The sequence below is a fragment of the Vigna unguiculata genome, chromosome 6, assembly GCF_037176805.1.
Source record: "Vigna unguiculata cultivar grain cowpea cultivar isolate G323 ecotype 2 chromosome 6, ASM3717680v1, whole genome shotgun sequence".
NCBI lineage: Eukaryota > Viridiplantae > Streptophyta > Magnoliopsida > Fabales > Fabaceae > Vigna > Vigna unguiculata.
Window position 1 is genome coordinate 27259397 of NC_140797.1, and position 27610 is coordinate 27287006.

Genomic DNA, 27610 nt, shown 5'->3' on the forward strand with positions numbered 1-27610 from the left:
AGCAGACAAAAAGTATTTTATAAAGTATAATTTTTCTGTAATGAAATTTAAATAGTTAGATTATTCTATTTATATTATACTTAAATAATAAAATATTCGCCTTAATCTTAATTATACTACTTTTATTTTCACACAATTAATTATATACTTGCAAATTTGTATTACATGAAAATACCACTATCTCAAATTCAAATTAACTTCTATTTTAGTTTAAATTTAAACAAATTCTATTATCCATAAATACCATTGTTATATCTAAATAAACAACTTAAAATATGTTTTTGTTATGAAATTTATGGATTATCCATTAAGTTTTTCACAATTACTCAGCTTGATTACTATTGATGATATTTACATTATTTACATTAAGTATGTAACCCTTGAGTTGTACCCTTTAGGTTGTCTTCTATATCTATAAATAGGGACTTTTCTCCCTTGATAAGATACATAGAAAACTAGTCTTTGATGTTCTATTCTTTCTCTTTATTCTTTTCTCTATAATTAACTTTATTTTATAACACGTTATGAGTATGAAGTCTATTCAACTGAGCTAATAGAAACATTTTTTCTTTAATGACAATGCTCTGTGTACCTCAATTCAAACTATTTCTAATCCTTTCCTTACTGACAATAATTTCTTATATTCTTCTTTTTTGTGATAAAAAATTATTTGACTTTATCAATTTTCATATTTGTCTTATTATTATTGTTTATATTAATTTTATAGTTTCATAAATAAAATTTGATTATTATCAATATTTTATGAGTCAGTTTTAAACAAGTCAAATCTTACAAAATTTGAATTTATGAGTTTTGATATTACAAGGAGAAATTTCTCATCTTCTTGAATATTAGAGGTTGAAATGTATCTGATGCAATGGGTCTTGATGATACTCTAAAAAGAAAAAAAAAAGAAAAAACAGGAAATAAAGCATCTGAATGGCTTCTTATGGCCAAACAAAACACTAAGTTTTTAATGAAAAGTCATGAGACCAAATTGATTATGCTTCATTCTCAAAAGTGAATGCAGCAACATCCATGAGACTAAATTGGATATGCTTTGTTCCCAAAAGTGAATATTGGCAACATCTAATTCATATTTTTATGTTCATAAAGGAAATTTCAAAGAGACATTTTGTCACCAGAAGTGGAATAATAGTGTGAAAAAGGAAAAGAAAAAGATGAAAACAATGACAAATAATATGACAATATAATGTATCACTACGGTGGAAAATGTAAGACCCAAAAAAATTAAATAGTTAATTAAATAATTATCTAATAAATGCGGGTAATAGAAGCCTTTAAGACATTTAATGCAGAGTGTTATGGTGTGGAAAAGTACTAGCTTAAGTAGTTGAAAGTACTTTATTGTGTGATAGGACTTGGGTTCAAGGCCTATGTATGCCAATTGTGTGTTATTTTTATTTGTGCATTATTTATTGATATATTTGAATGTTAGATGTGATGATATAATCCTAGAATTATAGGAATTATCACAAATATGGATTGCTTGAATTGGTTATGTATTTGACTTGTTAAATTATGTGATGTGGGTTCAAACCCTTACTAAGAACCAAAATTAAACTCTCTTTTTGGCCTAATTTTATTTTTGCATGGAATTTGAAAGGGGCAGCGTAACCTAGTTGCCTAATGGGCTGGTGGGCCGAAGAATAATGGTGAATTGGGGCGGATTGCAGAGAGGGAGTGAGAAGGAAAAACCATCGTTGGAGAGGGATCAAAGGCCAGGAAGCTTTCGGATTAGAGACACACACAAAAATTCAAATTTGAAGCGAATTCCAAGTAAGGGGAGTTCTTTTATGTGTGTTTTTAATCGTAATCACTGTATTGTGCCTTGGGATGATCGTAATTGCATGAACTCTTGTTTGGTTGTGCTGTTTCTGAATAATTCTGGGGTTCTGCCCAGAAATCGCCTGGCGAGCATGCATGTGCCGCCAGGCGGCCCAACAGCTTTTCACCCAAATTCTGGGTTTTGTCATGAGTTGCCTAGCGATGGGCTGAAATTCGCCAGGCAAAGCACGAGGTCTGACGCTGTTTTGTTGTTTTGGTGAATTTTTATGATATGTTGATGTTCCAATTCGTCTTTGGTTCAGTTGTTTGATTGATTTATGCTATGAAATTGTTCGTATGGTCTAACCATGATTAACAATGGAGAAGGGAACATGAGGGGTTCATGTTAAGAATCGGTAATCCCTCTACCGAGTACAATTAATGATCCTTGAGTTGTGATTGGAAGTGCTGGACTGTAGAAATATTGCATTGTTAAATTTTGGGTTGTAATGCGAGACAACAGAGCCATGAGAACGGGAAGGGGTTTACGCTAGAGTAGCAAATTTGGGTCTTATTGGTATGCCGCCTGGCGGCATCTTATTGGCCGCCAAGCGGTAGTGGCGTAACAAGGCTGTTTGGAAAATTGGTGAGTCAGTCTTTGATGAAGGATTGACCCCAACCAAGGATAGAGGCACATGCTTAAGAAGACTAAGCATGTTTAGAAAGGAAGTTCACTAATCCTTCATCCCTTTCATTTGTGTTTGTTATTTTTGATTCCCAAAGTTGACTTAGTTGAATCAACTTTAGTTGACTTGTTGACCTTTGACTAGGTTTGACTTGTTGACTATAGTTGACTTGACTTAAGCCAACATGCTAATCTATGTTTATTTGCTTTGTAGGTTAATTAGGAGTAAGAAAGCAATGCTAGGTGGCGCATGGTGATTGGTGAGCATAAATGATGTGGAGGAGAGAGTAAAGCAAAGGCATAAAGCATAAAGTAAAAGGCATGAAGCAAATGTACCTATGTACCTTTGGTCTCCTTTGTTTTTAGCACACTTTGGCCACTTTTTGGAGACATATGAGACACATTCTTTGTCTCCTTTTGTGCTAGAACGAAATTAGCCTTGCACACACCATAGTTAGCTTTTTTGTCTCTCATTTTTTGTAACCTTATTTGACCTAGTTTATAGAAGCTAGGGTTAGGTTTTTGTAGAGACATCCTTAGGTATCTTTTATTTGCTTAGAGGCCCCTAAACTCTTCTATATAAGGGGTGCTCCTAGACATGTAAAAGGGTTGAACATTTTGAAGTAAAAACACTCTTGTGTCTCAACCATTTGTGAGAGTTTCCTCCCTTGGGAGTGAATACTTTTAAGCCTTATCTTGCATAGCAAGTGGCGGCACACATCCACTCATCTTCAAGGTTGCCATGGCTTCTAGCCTAGCCTTGTAGTGGCGTGCTTCTCACATTTTTACCATTTCTTTTCTTTCCATTTTATGTTTTCTTCTTCCTTTAATTGTTCTTGGTTTTCTATGGTTTATGTGCCTTCCATTTCCTTTTTGTTTTGAATCAATCCATCATCTTCTTCTCTTGAGCTTTGTGAAAGGAACCTTCACATCTAGATAGCATGCTATCTTAATGTCCAGTAGGGATTTCACTTAGCTTTCATAATCAACTCACACCATATTCAATAATCTTAAAAAGGAATAAGATAATCCTTCATCAGTCTTGGGAAGAAATTATCTATGAATGAGTTGTGAATGAATTGGAAATGAAAAGATGATTAAAATTGGAATTTTGGAATGATTGATTTATAATGATTGGTTGAGGTAAGAATATATTGATTTGTTAATTACAAGAGTTTGAAATGATTGGGACTTAGTGATAACAGAGGTAGGAGAGGCTTTGAGGTGAGTCTGAAGTAGTCTAAGTGAGGACTGAATTCTATTTTTTTTAACTAGAGTAAGTTCACTTGAAAAGATGGATTGGGGTTTGAGAGGTATCAGTAGATGAGTAAACTAAAATACTATGATTGAATTAAGAGCATAGTGTGATAAAGTAATGATAACAGTTTGGTATTAAGGAATCTTAGAATGGGAGGGCTGGATTGGGAGATAAGAGTGTTAAGTTAAAACAAATCCTTGGAGAATGTGATATTATGTTTGCTAAATACCAAGTCATGACTAGAGTGAGTTAGGAAGTGGATCATAGGTAATGGACCGAGTGTGGTGTGCCACTATTTCCTCACTTCGAGGTTGAACAATAAGAGAACATGATAATCTTGGTGTTTTTTAGTGGTGTAAGTTCATGTGCTCTGACCTGTGTAAGAAAATCAAACAGTGTGTATGTCACTGGTGTAGCGTCAGGCGAAACAGGGTGTGCGCTAGGCGATAGGACTAGCATTAAGAGTCCCTACATCGCGTGGCGCCTGGCGGCAAGGTGCAGCCCGCCAGGTGATAGACCCTGAAACAGTGGGTCTGGAGGTGACTGGCGCCCGACGACTAGGAGTAAACTGCCAGGCGGTCTCGGCCTGTTTCGCTTGGCAGCGCTTGAGGCTGCGCGAGGCGGAAATCTCGCAAACTATGGCTTGTTTGTGTGATGTTTTAACACAACGATACTACACTTGGATCGAGAGATGCTATGCCATGAGTGGGTAGGTTCATGGATGGTGGTTAACATGTGATGATATAAGCGGGGAGGTTCATATCCAATTACTCTTGCATGGGGATACGAGCGAGGTAGGTTCGTATGTTTCGTGCTCACGCTTGAGGGATGCTGCGTGTAGGGAGGTACGTGGCTGAAGGATCACATGTGTTGGACTACGGGCTGGTAGGTCCGTAGAGCAGGACTACGAGCAGGGAGGTTCGTAGAGCAAGACTACGAGCGGAGAGCTTCGTAGAGGTAGGACCACGAGCAGGCAGGTTCGTGTGAGCATCATGTTCCCGAGTCCAAGGTTAACCATTTGTGTGATTTGAAGGTTGTAAAGCCTTGGGGTTAAGGTCTGGGCCAAGAACTAAATAAATTAATTAAGATGGGTGTCTTATTTATAATTGTGGTTATATATGTTACTTTTATTTTTATCAGCTCACCCTTTCTATTTGTGTATGGCGATGATCGTGTGATTCGTTCACGGGGGCAGATGTTGATACAAGTGATGCTGAGGATGCTCCGGCGACGAAGTGAGGGCTAGTTGGGATTAAAGCTATGGATTTTTCATGATATTATCATTTATATTTTGGACTCTGGAATTTGTAAAGTTTTAATACTACGATTTTAATAATTTTGTCGCAAGGTTTAAACATTTTAAATTTTTCCCGCGTTTTGGAAATAATAACATCTTGACGGTTTAATTTCTTTTCTTTAAATATTTACTTATTTAAGTAATATTCCTTAGGGATGTTACATTTGGTATCAGAGCAAGCGCTTTGATATTTGGGGAAATTTGGGGAGTGAGCTGACCACTTATTGTTGTGAAATTGTGTGATGTGTTAGTGATTGTTAGCCACTAACAGTCTTGATTTTAATTTTTAGCTGTCTAATGTTAACAGCTGAACAATGTGGCGTGCACAGCCAACGACAAACCGGAGATGCAGGAATACTACAGGTGCTGATGAGATTGCTAATGCGATCCATAGGATGGTGGACGCAATGCAACCAGTGGCAGCACAGCCTAGGGCGATGATTCCTCCTGTGAGACCAATGACTATGGAGGATTTCATGCGTCATAAGCCAGCAAAATTCACTAGGAAGGCCACCCTAGACGAGGCAGACACATGGCTCCGAGAATGCGAGAAGATATTCAAAGTGATAGAGTGCACCGAGGCGTAGAAGCTCACCTTCGCCACTTTCTTGTTGGTGACCGAGGCAGAGTATTGGTGGATGGGGATGCAGACCCGAGAGGAGGAGGTGACCTGAACCAGCTTCAGGAGGAGGTTCCTGGAGAAGTATTTTTTCGATAGCGCTAAACATGAGCGCGAGGCCGAGTTCCTCACTCTGCAACAGGGGAACTTATAAGTGCAGGCCTATGTGGAGAGGTTTAAGTATCTTGCAAGATTCTACTCGCAGGCAGTCACCAAGGAGTGGCGGTTTCGGAAGTTCGAGGGAAGCTTGAAATATGAGTTGTGACGGTTTATTGTACCATTGAGGGTACGTGAGTTTCCAGTTTTGGTCGAGCAGGCCAAAAGTGTGGAGCAATTAGAGATGGGGCCCAGTCGGGTCAGCAGACCGCAGAAAAGCAATGCAGAGGGCAGACAGCAGAAGAAGCCCTACAACTGACCTACATCCTCCTCACAAAAGTTAAGGTGTTATAACTGCGGAGGAGAGCATCTGAGGAGAGATTGCACTAAACCAGCTGGCAACGGACGCAGTAGTATGAGCACTCGCAAGTGCTATGCATGTGACTAGCCATGACATTTTGATAACAAATGTCCTAATAAGAAGACCACTGCAGGATCACGATCTCAGCCACCTTCATCTGATAGGCCGAGAGCAGCAGCCCGGGTTTTCGCCATGACTAGCACTGAGGCCACCCGGTCAGGTAACCTCATTCTGGATTATTGTTTATTGATTGATAACAGTGTGGAGTGCTTTTTGAGTCAAGATCTTCACACTCCTTCATATCCCATGATTGTGTGGAGAAATTGGGGTTGTCTACTTGTGACCTGGGATGCAAGTTAATAGTCTCGACACCAACATCTGGACAGGTTTCAACAAATTCAGCCTATGTTGGATGCTTGATGGAAGTAGAGGGCAGACGATTCAAGGTGAACCTCGTTTGCTAGCCCTTGGAGGGATTGGAGGTCATACTAGGAATAAACTTGCTATCTATCAACCATGTGGTGATTGATTATGGACAGTGCAGAATTGTATTTCCAGAAACTGAAGGGATAGAGTTGGTGTCATCGCGAAAGGCGGTGAAAGAGATGAGGGGAGGATCCACTTGCTTTGTGATAGTGGCCCAAGAGAAGAAGATGAGTACAAATGAGCAGATCAGTAGAATACTAGTGGTGGATGAATATGTTGATGTTTTCCCAGATGAGATACCCGAGCTACCACCGAGTAGGGATATAGATTTCTCAATTGATCTAATCCCTGGAGCAGGGCCAGTGTCGGCAGTACCGCATAGAATGGCGCCGACAAAACTAGTAGAGTTAAAGAAGCAGACCGAGGACTTGCTATAAAAGAAATTTATCAGACCTAGTGCCTCACCGTGGAGAGCTCCGGTGTTACTGGTAAAGAAGAAGGATGGGAGTTCTCTGCTGTGCGTCGATTATCGACAGTTGAATAAATTGACAATAAAGAACAAATACCCGTTGCCGAGGATTGATGACTTGCTCAATCAGCTAAGAGGGGCAGGTGTGTTCTCTAAGATTAACTTAAGGTCTGGATATCATCAGATCTTAGTCAAACCAGAGGATGTCCAGAAGACAACATTTCGATCGAGATATGGACATTACGAGTATATAGTGATGCATTTGGAGTGACTAATGCTCCTGCAGTCTCCATGGATTATATGAATCGAATCTTCCGCCCCTATCTGGATAAGTTTGTAGTGGTGTTCATAGATGATATTCTCAGAATAAGGAGGAACACGTAGATCATCTGAGGATTGTGCTGGAGGTATTGAGAGAACACCAGCTCTACGGCAAACTATCAAAATGTGAGTTTTGGTTGGAAGAGGTACAGTTTTTGGGGCACGTTATCTCTTCACAGGGTATTGCAGTAGACCCAAGCAAGATTGAGACAATGCTGAAGTGGAAAGACCTCAGACGGTAACGAAAGTCAGAAGTTTATTGGGGTTGGTAGGGTATTACAGGAGATTTGTAGAGTGGTTCTCTAAAATGGTAAGTCCATTAACTCAGCTCACTAGGAAAGATCAACCTTTCTCCTGGACCGATAAATGCGAAGAATGCTTCGAGGAGGTGAAGAGGAGATTGACAACAGCTCAAGTACTTGTCATACCAGATACTAGTAAGAAGTTTGAGGTATACTGCGATGCATCCTATCAGGGTTTGGGTTGTGTACTGATGCAGGAGAAGAGGTGATGAGTCATTATTTTCTTCCATTCCACTAGCATTTGTGTACCCATTAGACAGTTGTTCAGTGCTTAATTTTTCATCTTTAGAGTGTTTTTCATCTATTGGGCTTTATTGGGTCACTGTTCTGAATTTGGACTAATTTCACATTATTTGGCCTAATTTTTGTTTTTAATTATTTTTAGATATTTGGGTGAAGCAATTTTGGAGCTTGGACATCAATATTTAGTTGAAGAGAGTCGCCACATCATTTCCACATCATTTCCATGTCACTTCCACGTCAGCAGAGTGAATGGCTCAACATTTGAGGCCGAGAGTGGCATTTTGGTAAATCTGAGTGGCAGAGTGGCAATTTTGTAAATAATGAGTGGAAGAGTGAAATGACCACGAGAATTAGGTCTCATTCCATGCACCAGCCGCACAACATCATCTTCTACCTTTCTCCAAACTCCATTTTCACTCTCCAAGCTTCCATAGAGGTGCCCCTTGCGGTTTTCCACGTTTTTGGCTCATTTTTAACGTTTTTATGCACATTTGACAACACCCATTAAGGGTTTAGCGTTTTGAATTCGTTTTGTACATTGGGCAGCTCGTTTTGTGATTTCATTGACTTGGAACAATACCCATTCATGGGGTTTTCGGATTTATATATCACAGCATCATTTTTGCATTCCATTGAAGCTTGAAATCTCTCTTTTGCTCTTGCTTTGCGTTTTCATAATTCAAAAGTCAGGGTTTTTGGTTCTGTTTTTGTGATTCCAGAATTGTGGTGTCTAATTGCTCATTTCCATGTCTAGCTAAATTTGTGTATTGACTCCTTGATGAAAAATGCAATGAAGCTTTAAGGTTGTGCTTGCTTGTGAAATCTGCCATGTCTCTTTGTTCTAATTCGGGAATGCATTGTGATGAATTTGTTTGTGCTTAATTTACAGAGTAATTGCATGTGTTTGGGTTAAGTTATGTTTATTCTTAATTTATGTAACTTGGCTGTCACGAATTTAAGGATATGTGCATTGCTTAATTGCATAATGAAGCTAGATTGTAATTTTCGCTTAGTGGATTATTATCTAGTGGATTGAGAGAAGGCAGAGGTGTTAATTTGGTAGCCTATGATAAGTGAAATTGTGTTTGAATCAAGGATGTCAATACGATTTTAATCACTCTTTGCATTTAATTTAATATGTTGATTAGCATTCTGAATTTATCTGCCAAACACCCCCCTTTTGTGTTATTATTGTGTTCATCTGAAAATTTAAGCTTTGAATGAAAATATTGGTCGTTGGGAGACGACTTGGTTCAACTTTCATATACTGCATTTAATATGTTTTAATTTGGTGGGGTACAGCCTCTATCAAATTTGGCGTCGTTGCCGGGGACCAATCGTTTTGTTCAAAGTAAAATTTTCAGTGTGTTTGTGTTCCGTGTTTTGGTGTGTGTAGTTGAAGTGTGGTTGAGTTGGTATATGTTCATTGTGATGTTAATGTTTTGTTAAGTTCAGTGCCTGTTTCCATTCCTGTGTGTTTCTGTGTAGTGTAGTGAATAGTGTCGCGGCGCGCATGAATAGAGTAATTTGTAGTGTAGTGAATAGTGCATGAATAGTATCCGAATCTGGCATTTAACTTCTAGATTTTTGTTCTAGTAGCTACGGTGCTTGTTTTGACTTGAAATGTTTGTCCCCCACTTCTAAGACATTGAACTTGATGGGAAAAATATCAGGAGCAGTTGGTATGGTCTGAGTTGAGAGATTCAAAAAAATTTTGGACTGCTTTTTAGTGAAACTTCAGAAGACCATAACTTTTGCTCTGGTTATTAGAATCACTATTATTTTATATGCATTTGGGGTGGAATTTGATTTCCTACGTTGTTTAAACCCGCTCTGCCGGTTTGCAAACTCAGATTCTCTAGAAAATGCCATTTTCTACATTTCAGCAATGTTTTTTGTGATTTTTCTTCATTTTTTTCACTTTTGAAAAAATTTTAAAAATACTTTTAATTTGAGTTTTGATCTGATTTTTTTTGTGGGTCTGTTTGAGCACTCAAAGGAATATCCTACCAATTTTCAAGTCATTTGGAGTTCGTTTGATTATACTTGTAGTTATACCCTATGTTATGCCAATATCACTAGAATTAATGTTTTTTGGTGCATGACTAGGGGAAACCCAAGTGAATTACAACCATTTGACCCTGAGATTGATAGGACATTCCACATAGGATGTAGGCATCTTAGGAATCCATCTTTGCATGTTGAATAGTTAGTGACTTTTCCTGACTCTTCTGATTCTCATCATACTCCCGACACTCCTCATTCTTTGCATTCTGAGCATACTATTTATTCTGAGCATTTTGATTTTCATACTGATAACATGGCTCAACCTCCTCCACCTCATCAGAGAACCATGAGTGAGCTCATTGCACCAGAGTTCACTTATGATAGTTTATGCATTAAATACCCTGAGGAGGAAGTTCCATATGTGCTAAAAACTGGTTTAATACACTTGTTGCCAAAGTTTCATGGTCTTGTAGGTGAGGACCCGTGCAAACACTTGAACCAGTTTCATGTCGTGTGTTCCACCATGAAGCCTGTAGATGTCCAGGAGGACCATGTATACTAGAAGGCTTTCCCTCATTCGTTGGAGGGTAATGCGAAAGACTGGCTGTACTACCTTGCACCCAGGTCCATCACGAGCTGGGATGACCTGAAGAGATTGTTCATAGCCAAGTTCTTCCCTGCTTCAAGGACAACAGCCATAAGGAAGGAAATTTCTGGCATCAAGCAGCAATCTGGGGAGACCCTCTATGAGTACTGGGAGAGGTTCAAGAATCTCTATTCAAGCTGCCCACACCATCATAATTGCATGAACTCTTGTCTGGTTGTGCTGTTTCTGCATAATTTTAGGGTTCTGCCCAAAAACCGCCTGGCGGGCATGCATGTGCCGCTAGGCGGCACAACAGCTTTTCACCCAAATTTTGGGTTCTGTCACGAGTTGCATGGTGATGGGCTGAAATCCGCCAGGCAGAGCACGAGGTCTGACGCTTTTTTGTTGTTTTGGTGAATTTTTGTGATATGTTGATGTTCCAGTTCGTCTTTGGTTCGGTTGTTTGATTGATTTATTCTATGAAATTGTTCGTATGGTCTGACTATGATTAACAATGGAGAAGGGAACATGAGGGGTTCATGTTAAGAATCGGTAATCCCTCTACCGAGTAGAATTAATGATCCTTGAGTTGTGATTGGAAGTGCTGGACCATAGAAATATTGAATTGTTATTTGGGTTGTAGAGCAAGACAACAAAGCCATGAGAATGGGAAGGGGTTTATGCGGTAGCGGCGTAATAGGATTGTTTGGAAAATTGGTGAGTCAGTCTTGGGAAGAAATTATCTGTGAATGAGTTGTCAATAAATTGGACATGAAAAGATGATTAAAATAGGAATTTTGGAATGATTTATTTATAATGATTGGTTGAGGTAAGAATACATTGATTGGTTAAATATAAGAATTTGAAATGATTGTGACTTACTGATAACAGGGGTAGGAGAGGCTTTGAGGTGAGTCTGAAGTAGTCTAAGTGAGGACTGAATTCTATTTTTTTTTACTAGAGTAAGTTCACTTGAAAAGATGGATTGGGGTTTGAGAGGTATTAGTAAATGAGTAAACTAAAATACTATGATTGAATTAAAAGTATAGTGTGATAAAGTAATGATAACAGTTTGGTATTAAGGAATCTTAGAATGGGAGTGTTGGATTGGGTGATAAGAGTGTTAAGTTAAAACAAATCCTCGGAGGATGTAATAATATGTTTGCTAAATGCCAAGTCATGACTAGAGTGAGTTAAGAAGTGGATCATAGGTAATGGACCAAGTGTGGTGTGCCATTTTTTCCTCACTTTGAGTTTGAACAATAAGAGAACATGATTATCTTGGTGTTGTTTAGTGGTGTAAGTTCATGTGCTCTGACCTGTGTAAGAAAATTAGACAGTGTGTATGTCACTGGTGTAGCGTCTAGCGGCACGGGGTGCGTGTCAGGCGATAGGACTAGCATTAGGGGTCCCTACACCGCGTGGCGCCTGGCGGCAAGGTGCAGCCCACCAGGCAATAGACCCTGAAACAGTGGGTCTAGAAGTGACTGGCGCTCGGCGGCTAGGAGTAAACCACGATGCGGTCTAGGCCTGTTTCGCTTGGCGGCGCTTGAGGCTGCGCCAAGCGGAAATCTCGCAAACTATGGCTTGTTTGTGTGATGTTTTAACACAACGATACTACACTTGGATCGGGAGATGCTGTGCCATGAGCGGGTAGGTTCATGGATGGTGGTTAACATGTGATGATATAAGCGGGGAGGTTCATATCCAGTTACTCTCGCGTGAGGATACGAGCGAGGTAGGTTCGTATGTTTCATGGCTGAAGGATCACATATGTTGGACTAGGGGTGGGTAGCTCCGTAGAGCAAGACTACGAGCGGGGAGGTTTGTAGAAGTAGGACCACGAGCGGGCAGGTTCGTGTGAGCATCATGTTCCCGAGTCCAAGGCTAACCACTTGTGTGATTTGAAGGTTGTAAAGCCTTGGGGTTAAGGTCTTGGCCAAGAACTAAATAGATTAATTAAGATGGGTGTCTTATTTATAATTGTGGTTATATATGTTACTTTTATTTTTATCAGCTCACCCTTTCTGTTTGTGTATGGCGATGATCGTTTAATTCGTTACACGAGAGCAGATGTTGATACAGGTGATGCTGAGGATCCTAAGGCGACGGAGTGAGGGCTAGCTGGGATTAAAGCTAGGGATTTTTCATGATGTTATCATTTATATTTTGGACTCTGGAATTTGTAAAGTTTTAATAGTACGATTTTAATAATTTTGTCACGAGGCTTAAACATTTTAAATTTTTCCCGAGTTTTGGGAATAATAACATCTTGATATTTTCATTTCTTTTCTTTAAATATTTATGTATTTAAGTAATATTCCTTAGGGATGTTACAGCAAAGGCCATTTGGGTCGTACTTGTTTTACATCAAAGCATTCTAAAAATAGGGAGAAAAACATAGAAACACACTTTGTGTTTATAAAGATGGTGATTTTGATTTAGGCCATATGGATGTCACTCATCTTGATATTATTATTTTTCTTTGCTAAATTAAATGGAATGGAAGATGGAAACATTGATCATCTCATTGGTGATAGAAGTATTAAGAATTTTTTTAAAATGGCAGAAGAAGTTTTTATGTGACAATATAAAATATATTTTTATATATTAAATTATTTTTATTATAATTTAATCAATTTAAGGTAAATTCTCTATGGTATTATTATTATATAAAATATGCATTTTTGATGTTGGTTATGTATAAGTAAGAAGAATCAAAATTTCTTTTATATTATGAAATGTATATGTGAAATGAGTGTATAATGAACATTTATTATTATTATTATTATATATATATATACTAATTGTTATAAAAGTATAAATGTATAATACTAATATTTTTCTAATATTAGATGATACATGCATAACATTATTAAACTTGAATTAGTATTACATAGAAAATATTCATTGTAATTGAAAAGTCTTTTCTAAAAAATATATATAATGTCCTATGATAGAAATAGAAATGTTGGATTTTATTTATTGCATATTTTTTGTTGAATACAAAAAAGTCATCACTTGTGCATTTACGTGTACAATTTAAATGAAAAAAAATAGATTTATGGTGCATTAATTGATTGACAATGAATTAGAGGATGCAACTAAATTTGTGTAGTAAATTAATGTAAAAAGGAACAATGAAGTAACTTTTAAATAAAAGTAAATAAAAGGAATAGTGCATTTTTTGGTGCTAGAAATTTAGGTTTTGGAAGGTGATAAATTTGAACTTTATTAGAATATGTAATGGGTGAATTAAGATTGCTTTAAATGATATATTAATTTATTTTTTTTTTGTAAGAATGTGAAGTAAGGATTTTGATATGAATTTGTGGTTCTATATTTATTATACTATATATATATATATATATATATATATATATATATATATATATATATATATATATATATATATAAAGGTTCAAAGATTTTCGGAGATTATATTTTATACTTAGTTTTATTTGATAATATATGACTTCCGAAGTTGATTAATTTTGAATGGTACCTATTACAAGTTGAGGTAAGTTCATTATAACTTGATATGATCTTTTTGATATGGAATAATATTGGATAGAATAAATATATTGTATTTTGCTGATAGTGCAAGAATTAAACTGTCAAGATTATTAATTTATTTTTATCATGTTTGGTTATTCGAGAAGTTAATATTAGCATTATTTTTATATCATAAATAATATTTTGAAGGCTCCAAAAGAGATATTACACTTCTACAAAGAAGTATAATAGAAACTTATTAATTTCTAAAGATATATTTGTGTCATATTGAGACATAGTGAAGGAAATATGAAATATCTTTATATCAATGGACTTCGGTTGAATAAAAAATAAAATGTGTATTAGAGAAATTATCAATCTTCTCTTATGGCTTGTACTAAACATATATTAATACAATTGAAATGTATGTCATTGTAAACCTGGAGTTTACAAATTAGAAAGGGATTTCTTGTTCGACATGATTAGTTGGGTCATCCTGGATCTATCATAATGCGAAAAAATAGTTGAAAACTCTTGTGGACACCCACTTAAGAGTCAAAAACGTCTTCAATCCAATGATTTCTCATGTCATACATGTTTACAAGGAAAGTTGATAATAAGACCATCACCAGAAAACTTTAGAAATGAGTCAATCTCATCTTTTGGAATAAATACATGGTGATTTGTGGTCCAATGCACCCATCATGTGGATCATTTAGATATTTCATGGTTTAATTGATGCATCAAATAAATGGTCACATGTTTGTTTGTTATCAACTTGCAATCAAGCATTTGCAAAGTATTAGCACACTTAGTTAAATTAAGATATCACTTCTAGATTATTCGTTTAAGAAAATTTGTTTTGATAATGCTGGTGAATTTACATCTTATGTATTTCATGAGTATTGTATGTCAATTGGAATTGAAGTTGAACATCCAGTAGAACATATGTTCATGCTAAAATGGACTTATAGAATAACGAATAAAATGTCTAAAGTTAGTTGCAAGACCATTACTTATGAGAGCTAATCTTCCAATGACTACTTGGAGATATGCAATTTTAAATGTTACAGTATTGATTTGCATCAAGCCAACAAGTTATCATAATTACTATATTATGCAGTTGGTTTTCGGTTAGTAACCTAATTGTCTATTTTAAGAATTTTTGTATATGATCGAGTTTCCCCACCAAAAGGGACTATGATGAGTCTTTAGAGACGGCCGAGAATATATGTTGGATATGAATCTCAATCAATAATAAAATATCTTGATCTTTCAAAAGGAGACATATTTATGGTTTGATTTATCAACTTCCATTTTTGATGAATAAGTTTTTCCAACATTAGGGGGAGAAAGAAAACAATTGGAAAAGGATATCAGTTGGAATGAATTATCATTGTTTTGTCTTGATCCTCGTACAAAAGAATGTAAACTTGAAGTTCAAATGATAATTCATTTCGAAATTAGTCAATCAATTATCATATGTTTTACTAACACAAATAGGGTAATTAAACCACATATATAAACTGCTAATGCTCCAAATAGAATTGATATTAATTTATTACACGATTGAAGCGTGGTAAGTTTATTGGTTCCAAAGATAAAAATTCTCGAATGAGAAAATGAGCTAAAAAGACAAGATGACCTAATCGAGGAGGTGTAAATCACAAAAGATTCATTTGACATAATTAATAATTTGGTTCCAGAAGAACCTTGGTTCTAGAAGAAACTCAGGTACCTAAAAATTGTTGAAAAATATGAGATCTCAATAAAATTATGTCATCAATAAGATAACATGGAACCAAAATGAAGTCAACGTTGACGATGCTTTAGCATATAATATAACGATGAATCTTATGAGTGACAATGAGGATCGAGATTGTTGACAAAGAAATGATTGGCCAAATGGAAAGATGAAATAGAAGCAAAATTAGATTTTCTTGTTAAACGAAAGGTTTTTGGACTTGTAGTCTGCACACCTGAAGGTGTAAAAACTCATTGAGTACAAATGGATTTTTGCGCAAAACAATATTATAAAGAATGATAATTATATGAAAATCCCTAAAGAATTTAATTTACCCAACAATTCAAATTCTAAAGTGGATTATTCAATAAAATTAAACAAGTCCCTTTAATGGATTAAAGTAGTCAAAACATATAATTGTCCTTGTAATTACTTGTTACAAGAAAGGTATTTATCGTTGTATTTATGTGAAAATATCGAAAAATGAATTTGTCGTAATTTTTATTTATGCATACAACATAAACATCGTTAGAACTCCTAATGAGTTCACAAAGGCAAATGATTGCTTAAAGAAAGAATTTGAGATGAAAGATCTTGGAAGTACAAAGTTTTGTTTGAGATTACAAATTGAGTATTTAAATACAAGTTTTTTTGTACATCAAGAGATTTATATAATGAAGGTGCTTAAAAAGTTCTATATGGACAAGTTATATCATTTTTGCACTTCAATTGTGAGGTTGTTAGATGTTGATAAATGTCCTTTTTGACCTCACAATGATGAAGAACTTCTTGGTCAAGAAATACCATATTTTAATGTTATAAAAGCACTAATGTACTTTGCTTATTATACTTAACTTGATATAGTATTTGTTGTAAATTTGTTAAGCACGGTATAATTCTTCACCTACAAGAAGACATTTAATTAGTTTCAAACATATATTTCGTTACCTTAAGGGTACTTTGAATATAGGCTTATTTTATTCAAATGATTCAAAATCAAATGAGTTATGTAAATGCAAGTTATTTATATGATCGTCACAACAGTTGATCACAAACAAGATATTTCTTCACATGTGGTGGCATAAAAATTTCATAGCGGTTTGTAAAACAAACCATAACAGCAACATCGTCAAGTCATGCAACTTTTTGCATTATATGAGGAAAAATGGAATCAACAACCATATATGAAGACAATAGTGCATGTATTGATCAATTGAAAGAAGGATATATTAAATATTTATTTACAAAGTCTTTGCCAAGGAGAACTTTGGAACAATTGGTTCACAAGATTGGGCTTCGTCATCTTAAAGATGAAATTTTACATAAGGGGGAGAAATAGAAGAATATTATATCAAAGAATTAAGAATGATGTACTCTTTTTCCTCCACTAGGTTTTTATCCTATTAAGGTTTTAACGAAACACATTCTTTGATCAATAGACACCCAAGGGGGAGTTATGAAATTTATGGATTGTCCATTGAGTTCTGATAATTACTCAACTTGATTACTATTGATAATATTTACATTATTTACATTAAGTATGCTACCTTTGAGTTGTACCCTTTGGATTGTCTTTTGTACCTATAAATAGGAACTTTTCTCCCTTGATAAGATACATAGAAAACTAGTCTTTGATGCTCTATTCTTTCTCTTTATTCTTCTCTTTATAATTAACTTTATTTTATAACAGTTTTACATTAATTTAATTATAATAAAGCAATGTTAATTTAAAAAGTTAAAGAATTATAAAATAAATTATTTATCTTGTAGGTTGTTAGATTATTTGTCATTTAAGAGACTACTTTTTTTTTCTAAAGCATGTTTAATAATCTCGTGAAATGACCAAATTAATACTACTAAACTATAGCAACTTCAATATTGCCAAGATTGTAGTCAACAAAATAAAAATGATACAATCAACTTTAGTATTGCTAAGATTGTTAAGACAAATTAGTTCTTATAAAAATTATACAAAAGGGGCTAGTAAAATAAAATAATACTAGACAAAAGATAAAAATAAAAATAAAAATAAATGTAAAGAAAATAGATTAATTCTATTGGTTTTTCAAAATAGATTCTTCATTGGTTATCTAAGGATTATCATTCAATTAATTATTGTTGTAGATTTGCAAATTAATCAATGTATAGTCTTAATTAATTCGTTGGAGTTCTCACTTTTAACCAAAGTATACTCTCAATTAAAAGTGAGAACTTTTAGATTATCCATAGTAAATTCAACCAAAGTATAGTTTAAATCAAACTTCAATGGAATGAACCCTAGAAGTTTAGCCTCCACGGAATAAAAAAATCAAAATAAAAGAAAAAAGTGGAAAGAGGACGAAATTAGAATCCCCTAAAGGGTTTCAAAACTCTGAAGTTCTAAACTTCTCTTCTTCTACTTCCCCTTGTTCTCTTTATATAGAATTTGGACTCAAATTTTCTGTTACTAAAATCTTTCAAATATCTTTAAAATAATCATAAATATAATTTATCTTTATAGTTGTTATGAATATCTAAAAATATATGGATAGATATAGTCAATTTTAAAATTATTTGACAAAATGTAGTTGGTTGATAATTTCTAAAATAATTAAATTAATTAATTACTTAAAGATATCTGATAACTTATCACCAACTATTTTTTTCTTTAATTTCCCAATTTAGTCCATGCAATCATGTAGTCCACATTTGCAGAGAAATCCAAAGATATTAATATTTGCACTTTAGTCCCTATAGCTTTCACCATCTTTGACTAGAGTTTAATCTATTGACTATGCAATGGGAGATTGCTACATGGCAATTATCTCTCTCCTTCTCCATTAGGTTTCTTCATTTGGCTGACCGTGGATTTTGAAGGTGTTGTGCGTGTTTCAAGTTCAAAGTGCAGGTGGCTTGTGCGATTTGCTAATGGTGCGAAGTTGATGTGGTGATCTGATGGAGCTACGAATGTTGTTGTTTTGACAATGGGGAGGTTTCACGTGATGAAGCTCACGATTTGGTTCAAAGGAGCATGCTACCATGAATGGTGGAGATGGTAACATGCACATGCTATGTGGGTTTCGTGCATCGATTCCCGCAATTTGTGTTGCAGTTGTTTATGTTAGTGTATCACCAGTGACAATTGTGAAATGATGGTGAGGTGTAGGGAGTGTGATGGTGTGCAAATCTAGTTCAGATTCTCATTTGGGGAAGATGGTGACGTGGCATCATTAGATTGGCCTGATTCTAGAGTGGACGATGGTGCACACGTGCAACTTGCTATTAGATAAATTGAGAAAGTGAGGATTGCCACATGGCATGTTTTGGTTAAGTTGATTTATAAAGTGCTAGGAGGGGTGAAAATAGATGTATTAAGGGGTTTATAATAGGTTTTTGGGTGGTCCATATGAAAAAGGGGAGTACATAAGTAATGTAAGGGGTGCAAAATAGAATTTTTTGGAACTCGCTGATTTTAGCCTTATTTCAAGGTGTTTTGTAACTTTACTCAATTTATTTTCACACCTTAAATGAGCTTAATGTTAACTTTAGCTGCATGAAAAAACATTAGAATATCCAAAAATAATTCATGCAACTAAAAAGAACTTTTTAAGATATTTTATCTCACAAACTCAGATAACCTAATTATCAGAAATCCCAATTAAAAATTCTTAATTAAACATTAAATCAGGGCATAAATATGAACTCATCAATGCCCTGTCTATTAATATATAAGAAACAATATTTATGTTCTTTTTAAACCACTCCTTTAAAAACTCATAGTATCGTTATTACATAGAAGAACACTTTAGAATTAAGGGTTAAATTTATTTTTAGTCCCTAAACTTATACGCAAAATTAGAATTTATTTTTGTCCAAAACTTTGATATATTTTGGTCAAAACTTTAAAAATAAATAGATATACTCCTTTTAACGCAATGACATTTGAACTGGAACATGTTAAATGATGTAAACAGCTCAAATTTTATCCTAGAACACCATTTAACACGTAAAAACGAGATAACATCATTAAGTTAAAAGGACTATATCCATTCATTTTTGAAGTTTAGGAACAAAAATGTATCAAAGTTGGGGGTAAGGACGAATTCCAATTTTGTGTCTAAGTTTACAAAATAAAAACATATTTAACCCTAGAATTAAATAAAATAGATTGGATCAATAACAAAGATTCATTTTAACTATATAAGCTAGATTTAGATTCTTTTTTTTTACAATTCAATTTAAATTGGATTAAATCTAGATTGAATCCACTTTGTCAAATAGATTAAATATGGTGAGATTGGTCCAATATACTTGAATATTAAGTATATTAGACATAGGCCACAAAAACTCAAATCAACTTGGACCGAAACCAACTCATGTTCACTTGGGTCTAGTTCGATCAACTCAACTTGGGTCTAGGTCGCCTCACTAGAACATTGGCTAGAGCGAACTTGAGTCAACTTAAGCATAAACGAACTTAACTCAACTTGGGCCTAAGCCAACTTAAGTCCAATTAGGCCTAGGCCAACTTAACTTCACATGGACTAGAATCAACCCTAACTTGAGCTAGGCCCATGCCAACATGGCTTGACCATAGGCTTGAGATGACTCGACTCGACCATTAGTCCAGGATGACTTCACTTAACCCTTTGATCTAGGTTGACTCAGCCTGATCTTGGCCAAGAATAATTCGTCTCAATCTTCTGCTTGAATCGACTTATCTAAACATATAGCCTAAGTCGAGTCGACTTGACTCTAGAGATAAGATTACTCGACTAAACCTTGGGTCCCAGAGAACTCGGCTAGACACTGGTTTGGGATGAATAAACTTGACCCTTTAACTTAGTCCGACTTGGATTTCATTATTCAAACCAGACCGACTCGACTCAAAATTTGATCTGGTAGTCGATCTAGGCTGACTCAGATGGACCTTTGGTTTGTGCCAACTCGGTCAGACCTCTTGAGTCAACTTGATTCTTCAACCCAAATTTACTTGTCTCAATTCTTCAGCATAAGCCAACTCATATCGACCTTAATATCAAACAACTCGACTTCATTCTTTAGCCCAAGCTCATTTGACTTGACCTTTTGCCTCAGTCGACTTAGTTTAACCTTCAACTCAAATAAATACATCTCAACCTTTGACTCAAACCAACTTGTCTCAAAGTTTAACTTGAATCGATTCATCTTTTACATCAAAACCTGAATGTGATTTGAATTGTATAAGATTGGGATCATCTCGGCCTACAACTAAAGTCGTTATGTACAAGCAGAGGTGATGTCGAATAAACTTAGCGATCATCCTCTCATCTTTTCTAGTTAATTTAAGGGTTACACAAGAGTATTTCAAACCTTGGAATAGGAGTACACATCACCTTGCTGGATAGTTCGGTTCCCTGTAAGAATATTTGGTGCCCACCATACGGTCGAGGTGCACTTGGAAGATCCATTAGTATCTATAAGAAACATGTCCAATAAAGACAAACAACCGATTTGAGGAAAGTATAACAACATAGATGCAGACCCTGCCTTATTATTGGAGGTTCAAAGACAATTGGATGAGGTTAGGAGGAAAAATGAAGAGATAAACGCTTTGATGAAGGAAAATTAGATGATGAGAAGATAGTTGAAGGAGACAACTTGGAACAATGATAATTCTCGTTGGCAGAGAATGAACAACGAAGAAGAAAACGCCCGAATGGAAGGATTGCAAATGATTTGACCTTCCAAACCTCTCCAGGACCAGGAGTGTTGTGACGTCATCCATTAATGGACGGGATAACGGAGGTTAAGATACCTCTAAGATGAAAAGGTATTTTGATGGACCAATATGATGGTAGTGCAAATCCTTATGAACAAGTGGATGTGTTTGTAACACAGGTTGGCTTGTACACATTGAATTATGCCACTTTCTATTGGTTTTTTCCTATATCCTTAAAAGGCCCAACTTTAAGCTAGTTTACTTGCCTTCCTCCACAATCTATAGGTTGTTTCAAGATGTTAGTTACTTGTTTTGGAACAAAATTTGCCACAAGTAGACCTCATCAGTTGACGTGGCTAGCCCTGGTCAATATTCGACAAGAGAAATATGAATCTTTAAGCGTCTTCATGGAGCGTTTTGGCAATGTCTCCTGGAACATACGCAATCTCAACCCATATATCACATTGCATTATTTGGTTACAACTCTAAACTCTGGGCCCTTTGTAGATAGCCTATGTAAAATTCCTATTGTGGATCTCAACCAATTAAGAATGATAGTTTCCAACTTCATGTAGATGGAAGACTTAAGAGAGATTAACAACCTTGCTAGAGTAGAAACCTCAACTTCTGATAGGAGGCCTCTTGATAGAAAGAGAACATCCCAATCGAAACTCCGCTTTAAGGAGCCAAAGCACTTGCATTTCAACGATTATACACCCTTAAATGCTAACAGGAATTGAATTTTGGAGGAAGCTTTGAGTGTTGACCTTATATTTGTATGTAATGAAATGGTTAGTTTAGCCAAGAAGAGGGGGGTTGAATTGGCTTTATACAAATTTTTGAAAGCTTAATAACCCTTTTCGTTGAATCAAATTGACCACGTAATCAGAAAAAAAAAATTGCAAAACAGTACACTTTCAACTGAATCTGTTCATACACTATGAATTAATAGATTGGAATATGAAAACAATCGGCTAAAATTTTGGGAAATTATGCAGAAATGCGAAATGCATGAAACTCACTCAAACAACATGCTTTCTTAATCCATATTCGTTCGAATCAATATATCCAAATTGATTACACTATCAGGCAATATAAAAACGCATGCAAACTTAACAAAGATTGATTTGCTTGGTTTTCTTGAAATTTAATGATAAACAAGATAAGGGAAAGAAGATCACACACTTGTTTTTATCTTAGTTCACTCAATCATAGAGCTACATTCAGTTTATCAAGATAACATGAGCCTGGTTTTCAACTATTATCAAAAGTTTTACAAAATTACACCAAGATTACACTTTTGAATAAAGCAAACACTAAGATTTTTGAATCCCAAAACAATCTTATCTCAAACACTATAAGAATCCTACTTACAGACTTGGAATCACACTAGGAAGACTATAGAGGCACAAGAACAAAAAAACTTGATGGAGGCTCCCCCTAGCCAACCAAACACGTGTTCTTCAAACTTCAACCAAGCCAAAATCCCAAGACCAACCAAGATCAACCAAGATCTTTAATCTATAGCTGCAATTGTGTGATTTAGAGAAAGAAAGTTTTCCAAAAGTGTATGACTGTTTTTCGCGCTCAGAAATCTCAATTCAGACCTCATCGCTCTGAAATCCATCTTATATAGCTTAGTCATAAAGGAAATCAGTAGGTTGCTTGATTCGTACAATCTATTGATTTCACTTGACTTAAGTGAAATCAGTCGATTGAATAACCATTGAACTGATTGAATACATTCATACCAAAACTATATGCAACAAGCCTTATAACCTATTAAAAACATTTTTAACAGATTGAAAAGGGCACACCAAGACTAAAAGGACATCTAACCTATGTCATATAGTCTACAAGTATAATACAACATATAAACCTCATGATCTTCACTTCATTTCCAGATTTAGCAAATAAGAAACTTAATCATCAATGCATCTTCATCAATTCTTCATCAATCTCTTATGATCTCATGCACTTTGCTTAATGAAATCCATGAACCAAGGTCACTTGTGCTAACAATCTCCCCCTGATTTGCTGAAGCCAACGTCCTTGAGTTGAATTCATGAGGCAAGATCTATTGATAAACCTGAAAAGCTTTTGCATACAAGATACCAATATACAAATACACATACAAGCAAAAGCACATAATCATGTATGCACTTCACATATGCACATGCTCCCCTATCACTAATGTGATTTCACTTCAGATTTTTAGATCCAGTTTGCAGTGTTACTTAGTTCTAGTAGATGTTCAATTCCAGGTTTAGTATCCAATGCATGACATATCCACTTTTACTAAATTTTACTCATTTTTCTCCCCCTTTGGATTCATCAAATTAAGTTAATGCACTGGTTATTTTTGGAAAATATAAAATTTTCATTCATTAACTAGCATAACAAAATATTAGAACAACTGATAATGGATACAAGCAATGAAGAAAAAATAGAAACTGAAATGGCAAAATGAATGAGACTGATATAATCGGTGGATTGAAAATGAGAAACAATAGACTAAAAAACTAGAAGCAGATGAAAAAACACATGAATGCAACATCAACATGTAATGCATGACCTATGAGCCATTCCTTTACTCATTCTTGGTGTTGTCTCTATTGTAGACATTGGAGAGGAGGTCATGGACGTTGTGGATCTAATTATCCAGGTCTTGAAACCTTGTAGTGCAGTAGGCATGATGAGCATTTTGTGACACATTCAACTTTTAAATTTGATTGAGAATCATCCATTCAAACTGTGAATATGCAGGACTAGTATCGTCTGGAGAATGATAGATCTCAAATGGCCATAGGTTGTGGATTAGAAGCATCTTCTTCATCTTGGTTTGCTCCACTTGGTCCAGTTTCATGATCATTGGCTCTAACTTCAACATTTGTTGTTGCTTCACCTTTTACCAGCCACGTGTTGCCAACTTTTGTAAACCCGAGCATGTTGAGTGTGGAAAACATGATTCAACAAGCTAGTGGATTCCTCAAGTTCTCTTTCTGCATCAACTCCAAAGTGCTCAATGAACTTGGAAATAAGCACAACATAGGGCAACTTAAATATGTGAGCCTTTTTCCTTCATCATGTGGTCATGAATGGTGTAGATCCAATGAACTACAACTTCATTCTGGATGCAATACATCACCACCAATTCTCCTTCATTCAAGGAAGAATGGTTGTTCCCCCTAGGCATAATGATTTCGGTCACCATCATGGCTACCAACCTTTCTTCCATACGAAGCCTATCCACATGAAAGTTGTGAGTTTGCTCACTAGGATTGTGCACACAATTGAAGTATTGAACCTTGTTGAATTCATCCACTCCAATAGTTTCTCCTTTGCGGACTTGCTTTCCACTTTGCCTTAGCCCAACCACGTCCTTCCATTTTTTCCTTTTGATGTCTATATCAACACCTTTCACACTTGATTTTAGGATGTCATTATTGAACTTGATATTGGCATAGAACACATTCACTAAATCCGAATAGATCTTCCTCTTAAATATTTTGTGATTTGAGATGTTGATGTAAGGCTTCAAAGTTCTCGGCTCTTGGTCATGAAAAATGCAACACCAAATAATTATATAAGAGAATTATAAAAACTAATTTTTAGCAAAAGTTATTTATCTTAATTTTAAAAGGATTTTAAGTTATAGAGTAAGATTAATACTCTTGATTAAGAAAAACTGAAAGTATAAAAACAAAAAATTAGTCCTGATTAAAATGAATTGAAAGTATAAAAACAAAAAATTAGTCCATGAGATAAATTGAAGTACCGGTTGATTATAATTAATTATATAGGTAATTATATTATTATATTAAATTTCTATAAAATATTTACCTTTGATTATAACTCTGTTTACTGTACGTATTAATCGTTCTTTTCGACAAAGAATAATTCATATCAATATTACAGTAAAAAAACGCTAATTTATTTTATACATCCATTTTTGAATATTCATTTGTGAGAATTTGAAATAGAATAAATTGCAATAGCACCCTTATACGTTTTTAAATTAAATTGACTCTCTCCTACTGTATAGCTTATTAAGAATAGTATAATAATTTTACAACTTCATAAAATACATTTGTGTAATGTAAAAAAGGTAACTAGGTAATGATTTTAGAATAAAACAAATTTGTGTAGAATTTAAGAAAAAATTATTATGGATGTTATTGTAATTCTTTCTGTGAAGTATTAAAAACATGCCTCTCTCAGTAGCTTTTTAGGTTCCACAAATTTTGAATATTTTAGTAATGTGATTCTTTACTAATTTTAATCCTACAACTTTGATGTTTTCCGGATATTACAGAAAATAATAACATAACTTTTTAAAATTTATTGTTCCAATCTAAGTCTATTAGTATCATTACGTAATTTCATTATACTTTGTCTTAAAAAAACCATATATATATATATATTAAGAAAATAATAATGTTTAGAATGATCTAAATAAAGGTATGAATATTTAACTATCAAAGAGTTTCATTATCATATACAATAATCAGCCACAAAGTCTCATTTTTTTTAGCTATTTTTTTTCTTTATCATTAATCATAAAAAGTACATAATATTACAATATTTTTTTTAGAAGCTAAACACTATTTTAACTTAAAATTTTAATAAATTCATTAAAATTTATATATATATATATATATATATATATATATATATATATATTGAAGTGACATAATTCATTTATATCTAAAGGTAAACCTCCAAATCAGAGTTACATTTCTATCATAAAAATCATAAAAGTGTCACTTAAGTATCTTATCTTTACCGACCAAAATTCTGTTGATACACTTGTACTAACTCCTATCCCACCATCTTTATATATATATATTCAACAAAAATAAAATAAAGAGAAAAATTTTCTTCCTTTTCAGGCATTACTTGCAAACAAATGTTTTTCTACAACCAATTAATTATTCGAATGCAAGTTGGGTCTATAACTCTGGTGTATACACTCTTTTTATGTTTAAATGGAACTTTCTCATTCTATAACTACAAAAGACTTTTGTGAAACGATTTTAAAAAAGTTGTAAGTTTTAAAATTTGTATAAAATTTGGAACAAATAATTTACAAGAATAATTCCACAAAATATGAAAATTATTAGTACATATATGGAGAAAAATTTACATATATTTATTTAACCTCGTAATTATACACTACAAGAAAAATTCTTAATAGTAACCAACTTTAATGACTAATAATGATCAGTAACTATAATAACCAATTTAGATACTAATTTACAAAACTTAAAATTATTGATTACTAAAATAATTACTATTATAAATAAAAAATTATAATTGCTCACTAAATTAGTCTTTAAAATTAGCTACAATGATTTTGACTACCAAAGAAAATTGATCACTTAAAAATTAGTTAGTTAGGTCTTTGTTAATGAAAACGACTTAGTTTCTAAATTGGTTTATAATTAATTAGTGACCAATTTTGTAATCACTAATTTTTAATTTTGTAGATTGATATTTATATTGGTCATTATAGTGCCTAACTATTTTTGTTTTCCAAAATTATTTTTTAATTGAAGATTTTCTTGTAGTGATAATTAAGAAGTATCTTATAACAAAAGGGTTGGTGAAAATAGGTGGGGTGCCAATTTGTTTTTTTTTAAATTATTGGTATACTATTTATTAGTACTTAGTAAGTATACCTATTTTGACTTGTATTTTTAAATTTTAGAAGAAAAAAAATGTTAACACAATTCAATGTATAATAATTTTATATCGGGTTCTTTTCTTATTATATGGAATTAAAGATTTAGACATATTTTGGATATACCAAATGTACTTATTTTAGTTTTTACCCATATAATTTTTTTTGTCTTCGTAAATTTTGTTTTTATTACAAAAAGTATACATCACACATTGCATGAAAGTTATCATTTAGGTACAAATTCACGAAAACTATACATTAATAAACACTTATGCCTTGAGCATAAATTGTATAGTTTGAGAAACTATATTACAAAATAACATTATATCATTGTTTTAGGTATACGAGGATCGATCCCCTTTATAAAAAAAGGACGTGACCTATATCTGCTCCCATATGTAAATTAGGTTTTGATTATTAGCTTTTTGTGTCAAGTACTTCTTTTAATAATAGATATATATTTTGACTTTAGAAATATTTACTTGGGGGTTAGTTTTCCTATCAAATATGCTATGAAAAGTTTGTTTTTTTACTATTTTATCACCGTAAT

At 34.2% G+C, this 27610-nt stretch overlaps 1 non-coding gene across 1 annotated transcript; it reads right to left on the reverse strand.

Moving 5' to 3' along the window:
- Positions 1-10569: 10569 nt before the first annotated feature.
- LOC114189308 (small nucleolar RNA R71) lies at positions 10570-10671 on the reverse strand. The gene has a single exon (XR_003605612.1). It is a non-coding gene; the product is annotated as a small nucleolar RNA R71 (small nucleolar RNA).
- Between the last annotated feature and the right edge of the window lie 16939 nt (positions 10672-27610).